The sequence below is a fragment of the Haliotis rubra genome, unplaced genomic scaffold (genome assembly GCF_003918875.1).
Source record: "Haliotis rubra isolate DU_JTF1 unplaced genomic scaffold, ASM391887v1 Scf167, whole genome shotgun sequence".
In the NCBI taxonomy this organism is placed as follows: Eukaryota; Metazoa; Mollusca; class Gastropoda; order Lepetellida; family Haliotidae; genus Haliotis; species Haliotis rubra.
The window spans coordinates 681,974-692,180 of NW_025765636.1; positions in this window are offsets into that span (position 1 = coordinate 681,974).

The window sequence follows — 10,207 nt, forward strand, 5'->3', positions numbered from 1 at the left end:
CATGGGTTACTGAAGGTTCATTCTAACCCGGACCTTCACGGGGAGACAAGCATGGGTTACTGAAGGTTCATTCTAACCCGGACCTTCACGGGGAGACAAGCATGGGTTACTGAAGGTTCATTCTAACCCGGACCTTCACGGGTCAGGATTAAAGGTCAATCAATGCAAGAGATTAGTATTCTTCAGGTCGATTAATTTTGGCCCAACGGGCAAACAAAATATACACCAGGTTTTCGCGTAAACAGTAAGTTTATCATCCTTACTTATGTTTTTATATTTCTAATGCACGACTTCAAAATGGCTAATGTGTATGGCCTCGGTGACCTAATTAGGTGCCGACTGGAATTAATAAGGAAATTGCAGCCCAGAGTAGGTTTCGAGTTCAGGATCGGGAACAGTCTGTCTCACAGTCCCTGAACCACATTATTTCCTTCTACGACCAACCCTTTCTGCCATTACAAATCTCTAGATGACGGTAATCTACATTTCATCAGTTCCAAATATCTGAGCTCTCCGGGGCTCCTTTGCAGTTTAAATGGAATAATTTGTTTGCATCAGAATGTAAAAAAATATCTATTAAAAGACTAAGCGTTAGTCTAATTTAGTAAGGTGACGGAGGGAGGATGTACCAAATGAAAAACAACCTTTTTGGCTACTGAAATGCATTATGAAGCCAATCTGCGCTACACTGGTTAGCTCCGTCTAATCAGCGGATAGACCCCCTGTGAGCGTCACATACAGAGTGAAGGTCATACCACGACTGTTCTGTCAATGCAAAACAATGGATATGAGTCACCCTATTTGTTGTTGGTCTCAAATAGAAGTGCATTTCCGTTAGACTAAAACACAACGGTGAATATTCCCTTGTCTATATATATACAACGATGAATATTTCCTTCTTGTCTATATAAATACAACGATGAATATTTCCATGTCTATGTAAATACTTCCTGTATCCTTCCTATGAAGACCACTGCCTGTACTCAAACTTTGATGGTTTATTGTGAATTCAACGATGTGTTTATATGTGCATCTGTGTGTGTATTCCTTCGAAAAAAGTAATGGGGTATTTGTTTGATTTGAAAATACAGGAGCGTACACCAATGTTTGGCAAGTAGTGTAGGCGACAAGAACATTTTCCGCAGAAATCAGAAATTAAACTTCAAAAGGCAGCATTGTGACAGTCATGAATCACGTGACCTGACGTGACAGCACGTGCCGGTGGTAGCATGTCAGATTTACCATTGTCACTCTGACTTGCATATTGTTTTCTTGGAACCAAATGCTTAAACGCCTTTAATCATTAAGGTAGTAACAGAAATGATCATGCGACGGTTACATAATACTGAACGTTTACCTGCCATAGGCATGTTGAAGTTGGGGCGCTTCCACATCGTTGTCAGAAGCATCTGACATCAGTTGACTGTAGGTGCCATACACCAAACACATTTGTCGACGATGGTCGACGCCGTTCTGGACTACATTTTGTTTTGTTTACGCCGCACTCAACAATATTACAGCTATGTGACGGCGGTCTGTAAATAATCGAGTCTGGACCAGACAATCCAGTGATCAACATCATGAGCATCAATCTGCGCAATTGAGATATGATGACAGGTGTCAACCAAGTCAGCGATCCTGACCACCCGATCCCGTTAGTCGCCTCTTACGACAAACATGGGTAGCTGAAGACAAATTCTAATCCGGAACTTCACGGGTCTGGCAACAAGTCCTATTAAGAACCTATTAATCACATGGATGTAATTTAGAAGTCGGTGACAACAGTACATTTACTCAAAACACCTTGGTAGTACATAACTGCATTCAATAAAATAGCAGACGATCAAACAGAAATAAAGAAATTTTGATGATTAGTTTATTTTGTCGTAAAGAGTACATTTTAGAGATTGCCTCAGATTTGTTCGACACAGTCACATACTGTATAAATATGTTGCTTTATGAGTGCAATAACCTCGTTGGGATTCCCATTTCATCTCACCCCCACACACGAGGGTACCAACCTCGCAACTCTAAGCAGACACGTAATTTGTCGTGGCATCCATTTTTAGAACTATTGAGTCATTACGGTGTTCTCAACTTGTACAGGGAAATGATATTAAAATATTCAATTGGAATGCGTACTTTTTCACATCCGTAGCGGAACACTGCAGGCATGATCTGCAGGCATGATCATTTTCTGGCGCCAGGAATTTACCTCTACAATGACGTCATTTTCAGGAATCTATCTCCTAATTAGGACTTAGCTATCTCCTAATTAGGTGATACTATCTCCTAATTAGGACTTAATATCTCCTAATTAGGACTTAGATATCTCCTAATTAGGACTTAGCTATCTCCTAATTAGGACTTAGCTATCTTCTAATTAGGTGATACTATCTCCTTATTACTTAATATCTCCTAATTAGGACATAGCTATCTCCTAATTAGGACTTAGTATCTCCTAATTAGGACTTAAGGATCTTATAAATATGTTTGAAAAAGTCAACCAGTAGTCATTCACTTCTTCTGTTTGGGTTAAGCATCTTGGATGAAGTCATTGATCAAAACATATGCATTTGTTTCATGTTTAGCATGCAGTATTCAGAAATTGTGTCTTGTTTGGCCCATGTAAATGGCTTCATTATCAGCATGAAGACTTTAAAAAAGGAAATCAAAACGACTGAATCTGTGTAGGCGAAGACATACTAGTGAAGGAGGTAGAAGAGGTGGCAAAATCAGTGATTACACAGTGCCATTTAGAAAGTGGTCAGATGTAACTTAGTTATATTTGGGATTACACTTTCTTAGTAAAGTACAAATTCTAGTTCTTTTGTTGGGTTGAGTCCCATCCGGGTTTCGAACCCACACCCTCAGAGTCAGGCACCTTATCGCCAGCGGTGGCTGGAAGTCGCGGTGGCTGAGCCGGCTGACTTTGTGTGCTGGCGATTGGATGCCTGATTCTGGGTTCGAATCCCTGATGGGACTCAATCCAACAAAAGTACTAGAATTTGTACTTTACTGAGAAAGTGTAATCCCAAATATAACATATGTTATTGAAGAATCAGGACAAATATGTGGTTACAAGCTTATGCATCTGAAATGCACACAAGAGGGATTCGCTGTCAGTCAAGACACGGTGCGTCTTTGCTGCATTTAGTAGTGGTAGAAATAAGAGTACCAGAACACCCAACGCCAATGAAGTCACCTGTTCATTATTATTTATCCACAGTGTCGCATAATCCATATAATCTATGAGATCAACAGTCACATTTTTTCACATCGTCATGTAAGCATTCCTTGTCATATAAACACAGTCCTTACTGTCCTACGAATCTGTGACAGGCTACATACATAAGTCTTCCCAACTGAACAGAAGGCTGTCCCAGGTTTATACATAGTTTTACATATCGTGTAATGTCTGTCCACTTGTATCCAATAATATATTTCGAGTCTTAGCCTGTGCACACACGCCTGGCTATGTACAACAGACGTGACCTGTATAACTAGGTCAGTGGGTTAGTATCCTACCTTTCACATCGTCTTGCACAACTATATTGTAAACCATGTTTATAAAAACAAACAAAACGTAATCACTAAGTTTTACAGTCATTTTTACACGTCCAATCACAACAATTAATTTAATAGTAGTTCCATTAGCATTTCCCATATTACCCCATTTTATGCACTGATATGTTGTCGTCTCCCTTCAATGACAAGCGATATCTTCCCGAAGATGGTGTAACCAGTCTGGCCTATGGTCATTGGAGAATCAGAGAAGAGCCAATGAATGGAGGTATGAATAGCCCTGAACCTTGTTGTTCTGTCACTGACCTTTGGAGGAGAAACATCAAGATGAATATCTGTTCTTTGTGTGGAAATACTTATACATGGTCTTATGATTTGAAGACTGACTGACTGACTGAGTTTGGTTTTACGCCGCTTTTAGCATTCCAGTAACATCATGGCGGGGGACACCAGAAATCACACATTGTAACCATGTGGGGATTCGAACCCGGGTCTTTGGAGTGACGAGCCAACGCTTTAACCGCTAGGCTACCCCACCGCCCCTATGATTTGAAGAGACACATGAGAGTCAAACATTCTGATGAATGCCAAAGTGTGGTTCCACTGACGCTGACGACGACGCAGCAGCAGCAGCAGACACAGCGACACCACCATAAACTAACTACAACTACACACACAAACACATACCACCACACACCGCCACACGCTACACGCTACCACCACCCACCACCATCACCATCACCCACCACCACACACCACCAGACACCACCACACGGTAGAGAGATGTGTATAGTGTTTTTGTAGATTTCAAGAGACATTTGTATATAGATTGTAATGGTGGATTGGGGAGGCTCTCCGACCCATGCACGGGGATATTAAATATTGTGTATAGAAGTTGTATGTTGTCATTGTTTATTTCGCTCTATAAATGTGCATTTGTGCAGGCATGTGTCATTACACAAACGGACGACAATGAGTTTTTTTCAACATTGCGTCGGCCATGCTATGGAGGAAACAAGGAATGCAGCAAATGCAGCAAATGAAGCACCATGTCTTGACTGATAATGAATCCCTCTTGTATGCATTTCAGATGCATAAGCTTGTAAGCACACATTTGTCCTGATTCTTCTACCTCTTTCACTACGAACATAGCAACTTCTTCAATATCACTATTTTGTCTTCGCCTAAACAGATTCAGTCGTTTTGATTTCCTTTTCAAAGTCTTCATGCTGATAATGATGCCATTTAAATGGGCCAAGCAAGACAACATTTCTGAATAGTGCATGCCAAACATGAAACAAATGCATATGCTTTCATCCATGACTTCATCCAAGATGCTAAACCCAAACAGTTGAAGTGAATGACTACTGGTTGACTTTTTCAAACATATTTATAAGATCCTTAAGTCCTAATTAGGAGATACTAAGCCCTAATTAGGAGATAGCTATGTCCTAATTAGGAGATAGCTAAGCCCTAATTAGGAGATAGTAAGTCCTAATTATAGTATCACCTAATTAGGAGATAGCTAAGTCCTAATTAGGAGATACAAAAATCTGACTGTGGCACTAGGACGCTTCCGTAGGAATCCCCATGTGTTTCGAATAAAAGATGTCGATACACATAAATCACGCCAGGGATTGGTCTTCAGGCAGCCTATGAGAACGCGAGTATTCCCGGATGGATGGAATCATAACATAAACCCTATCTTGTTTCTATATTTTGCAGGATTTCCCGTTTCACAACGCATACCTATTGACCCCTAGCATTAATAGACCTCGGCATCACAGGCGTACTGTGACGGATATGTCAACCCGTCATGTGTATTTCTTACTAGAATATACGGGTTTTGCTCGGTTAAGTATGTTACTTGTCCGTTTTTTATGATGAAAAGGGAGGAAACTCCAGTTTTGTTGTGAACTGTGAGGTTGGCGCCATGTAACACTCACTGCGAATAAAGAAGAATGTTTAACTCCCCACAACGGGTTGAGGTTTATGTGTTCACAAGTAAGACAGCAACACAGCTGTCACATATATGGTGGAGATGCCAACGATCCCGATAAATTAAGTATGAAGGACATTGATTCACTCTGTTTACGTGAGTAAACCCTCCTTGTAGGGACCGCAGACCAAATTTTTAAATGTAAGGGATATTTTTTTGCCTATTTTTTTAGGTGTAGTAACCACTGAGAAGTAAAGCAATGATGTCTCTTTTACAAAAATGTATGTACTTTAGCCTACAGAGGTCCCCCAAGCGGAACCGCTGACGTCACCCATTTTCGCATTTTTAAAAACAATTTTGGCCACTCAACTGCTCCAAGGAAATATAAGTTTTCATGGAAAAAACTGTTCCAGTCTGTTGAGTAGAAGTTGTTGCATATTTCCCCAAAGTTTCCTATGAAAATATTCATAATTTTTTTATCTACTGGTATGTGTTTGCATGGAAATATCGCTGTGAGACAAAAACAGAGACAATATCAAGTCAAAAAATCATGTTTATTATCATATTATATTTTCTTCTAAGCAATTATGCATATAGTATCACTGAATGTTGTCACTTTTAGTTCAGAATAAAATTTCTTCATCCTATTCATGTGTATTTACATGCATTCAAGAACCAAAGTAAATTTTTTATCATGTTACTTTTAATAAGGTTTTCGGCCAAAACTACTTTTCAAAATTCCAGAAATACGTGAAGAAAATACTTGAGTGTACAATAAAACATATAGACAAGACAGTTGCCATCACATCAGCACTGCTAAGACCAAATATATACACATGACATCAGCTTAGAATCATTGTGAAAATAATATGGACAAATACGTTTCAGAGTTTGAAACAGCTCAAATGAATTTTACCTTGATGCATTGTGTCATTTGCACTGTTCTTCAAACCCATGTGTTTCCAGTATCTAGCTACACTTTGTAATACATGTTATCATAAACAGTCATAGCAATCCTTTGTAAAAATATTTTACTATGTCGTAGGTACCACGATTTTACAATCCACTACGACTCCACGTGGAGAGGAGTCGTATTACATACTTTCAACAGTTGCCACATTCGTCATGTGTTGCATATTATAAATTGAGAGAGAGAGAGGAGAGAGAGAGAGAGAAAAGACACCGATTTTAAACAATTCTTAATTTTCTCTACTAGATATATGCATTTTACGACACCATAATGGAGCTTTTAAATGTATCTTTTTATAATTGTGAATTGTGGTGGTCCGATTAATTGAAATAATCAAAGATTGGTTGCAATGACTAAACGACCAAGCAATTGATCATGTTTTCTCATAAGCGAACACAAACAATTCTGGAACACTTGTTTGCATTAACAATATTTTTCACAAGGTTGGTTTCGTCTGTTACATTTCATAAGCACTACAAGTTCGTTCCTCATCATCATTGAATTCTGTGCAATGTAGAAAATAAACCCAAAGAACTACATGTTTTTTTTCTAGATTTTTTGTGCATTAAAACATTAAAGCACACAGTCAGGAAGATTTGATAAACCAATTATTTTCGATGATTGATCGGTTGTAATGAATCAATCATCAATTATGAGATTGAAACCAATTCCCAACATTAATTGTGAATAGGTTATTGACATGTTATCATAGACAGTCATAACAAGTTTTCATAGTTATCTTCCACAGTATTTTCTTCGAGATGAGACATTCTTCAACCCTTGTAGCAGGAATCTCTAAAACACAACTATTTCAATACAATATATAACATATGTATGTAATATAATGCAATAATATATGTGCATTCTTAGCAGCCAAACACTTGACAGTTCAGAAAAAACCTAAAGCACATAAGAGAAGATTAACTCTTAAAAGATTCAATTGTCATCTGACATTAAACATACATGCCCCCACCCCATTACCCGACAATATATGGCTATCACTTAATTTTTGTTCAGTTTTTGTTTTTGTATATAAAAATGAAATTTTCATACATGCAGTAACCATTTATTAAAAACACTTTCATTAATTTGTTTGCAGATAAATCTGGGTTTAAATACTAAACCTCTATGCAATACATAACATTTCACAATTTATTAATGATCCTTCCATCATCATGATCATACATTCAATCTGGTTTTCAATAAATATAAAAGTCAGCTTTAAGTGAACACAGTTAAAACACATTATTATACACGCAAGTGTTACCACTATTTCAACACACTAAAATGAACATGTAATGAGCCTTGTCTTTGCTAAGGCACGGGGATTGTTTACATGCATATAGTTTGAAAAAGATCATACTCTGGTTACCATGGTTACTAAATTGCAATTTGTAAACACAAAAAGAGTGACAACTTCCTGTTCTTGCTCAAATACGATTACCACAACAATAAAAATGTTCTATGATCAGGAGAATCCAGGAAACGTGATAAACAAAGACGTTATTTATAAAAACTTTCGCTGTGAAAAAATAGCTGAATATCTGCGTCGACTTTACCCGCTTCATGTCAAGGGCAGATAACTCTAAATGACCAAGGTACGCGAATCGCGGCAATGACACAAGAAAAGTTTAAGGTCTCATTTCAGTAAGTTATATACTTCCTAAAAATACCAAACTTTGTGTGTGTGTAAATTAATGATTATATTAAGCGTATTTGCCCATACTTCAAGAAAATAAATATTTTTACAATATTTGGCATACATTTAAAAAAGAGCAAAGTTTAACTTACCGTGTGTCTTTATCTTTCGTGGTCAGATGCTAGTTTTGTGAAATACGCGCACTTGAACATGTGTACGACGCGACACCATAAAAAAAAATCGCATACATTTGGTCAAAATATGCGTTCTTGGACCTTAAACGTCAGCCTGTCCGTGACCCAAAATCGTCCGCAATTCTAAAAATAACGACACTAGCGCCCCTAGCGGCGGCTGCGGTCGCTACTCCTTGCCTTGTATATCTTTGATTGCCGCAATTTTCCCGACCATGCCGCCCAAGAAATCCAAACATCAAGAAATTAGCGATGAAGATATTGAAACATGTAAAACCACTAAGCCCTTTTCTGGTGTAGGCAATTTGAAACCGCATTGTTTTACCGGGGATGTGTCAGAAGACCCTGAACTATAGTTGGAAAAATTCGACGCATGGCGCCAACTGTCCCGCTTATCTGACAGTGATACACCAAATGTTTTTCGTCTCATGCTGGATGGGAGGGCAGTTCAGTGGTTCAAAACCCTGTCGGAGGATGACAGGAAAATAGAAAAACTCTTTACCATCGGTTTATAACAAACTTCAAGAGTTCTCAACAACCTTGGTTGATTGAAAAACAATTATTTGAAAGAGTAATGGGTGAGTGTGAACCACTGGAGGACTATATAAATGCCATCAAAACCAAATGCAGCACACTGTCTAAACCGGACGATGAAAAGATGCATATCTTTGTAAGAGGCCTCTTGCCTCATTTAAGACTGACTGACTGAATTTGGTTTTACGCCGCTTTAAGCAATATTCCAGCAACATCACGGCGGGGGACACCAGAAATGGGCTTCACAAATTGTACCCATGTGGGGATTCGAACACAGGTCTTCGGCGTGACGAGCCAACACTTTAACCACTAGGCTACCCCACCGCCCCGCCTCATTTAAGAACATTTGTAATTCAACAACAACCCACAACATGTCAAGCAGCCATCCAATCGGCTCGAATAGCAGCTGAATCTATCGCTTATGGGGGAAACAGCACCCCACAGGACCAAATCTCATTTACACTTAAAAAGTTAGAGGACCAGGTGAACAAGCAGGACCAGACTTTAGCAACCATGCTGGACCTTATCATGTCCTTGAAGGGCAAACCCCAAGAACAGTGCCCTGTGAACATGGTGAATACCGTGACCTCATCCACAGTTACGTGTCAACTGTGTCTCGAACTTGGCCACACAGCGAGAAATTGCCCCAAGTACATGAAAAAACCAATGGCGAAAGTAGTTTGTCGACGTTGCCAACAGAATGGTCATTTCGCAAGTCAATGCACTTCTAATCAGGAAAACTAACAAAGTCCACCCAGAACGATGGGGCTCTAGGTGGACTCGGTGAAAACAATGATACCATTAAGCTATCAACGACTTCTTTACCTGTCTTAAAGAACTTTGTCCCAATTTCCATAGGTCAGAACAAACATTATGCCCTCCTTGACACTGGTGCAGATTTTTGTGTAGCAAAATATGAAACCATTGCCAACAAATTATTTCATTTTGCACCAATTCAGAAATCTGACAAAACATATATAATTACTGCAAGTGATGAAAAGGTAGAAATTCAAGGGACTGTTACTTTGCAGGTGAGATTTGGTCAGACACCATTAAATGTAAAGTTTTACCTTGTTCCAGGGTTGAACACAGAATTTATTTTAGGTCTGAACTTTCTGTCAAGTCACAACACACTGCTTGATTTTAGCAACAATACACTGTCTATAGACCCTAGGAGACAGACTGTTGCAGCAGAAAATGTAACTATCCCTCCACGTTCAGAGATAGTTATTCTTGCAAAGCTTAAAGGCAACCCTCTTCCCAACACTGTGTTAGGCATTAGTGAGACTGGAAATTGTGCTTATGCTGAAGCTGTTTTATGTGCCAAAGTGTTATGTCATGTACATGACAATCATGTATATCAGCGCCTAGTGAACTTGTCTGATGAACCAGTTGGAATTTCAAAAGGA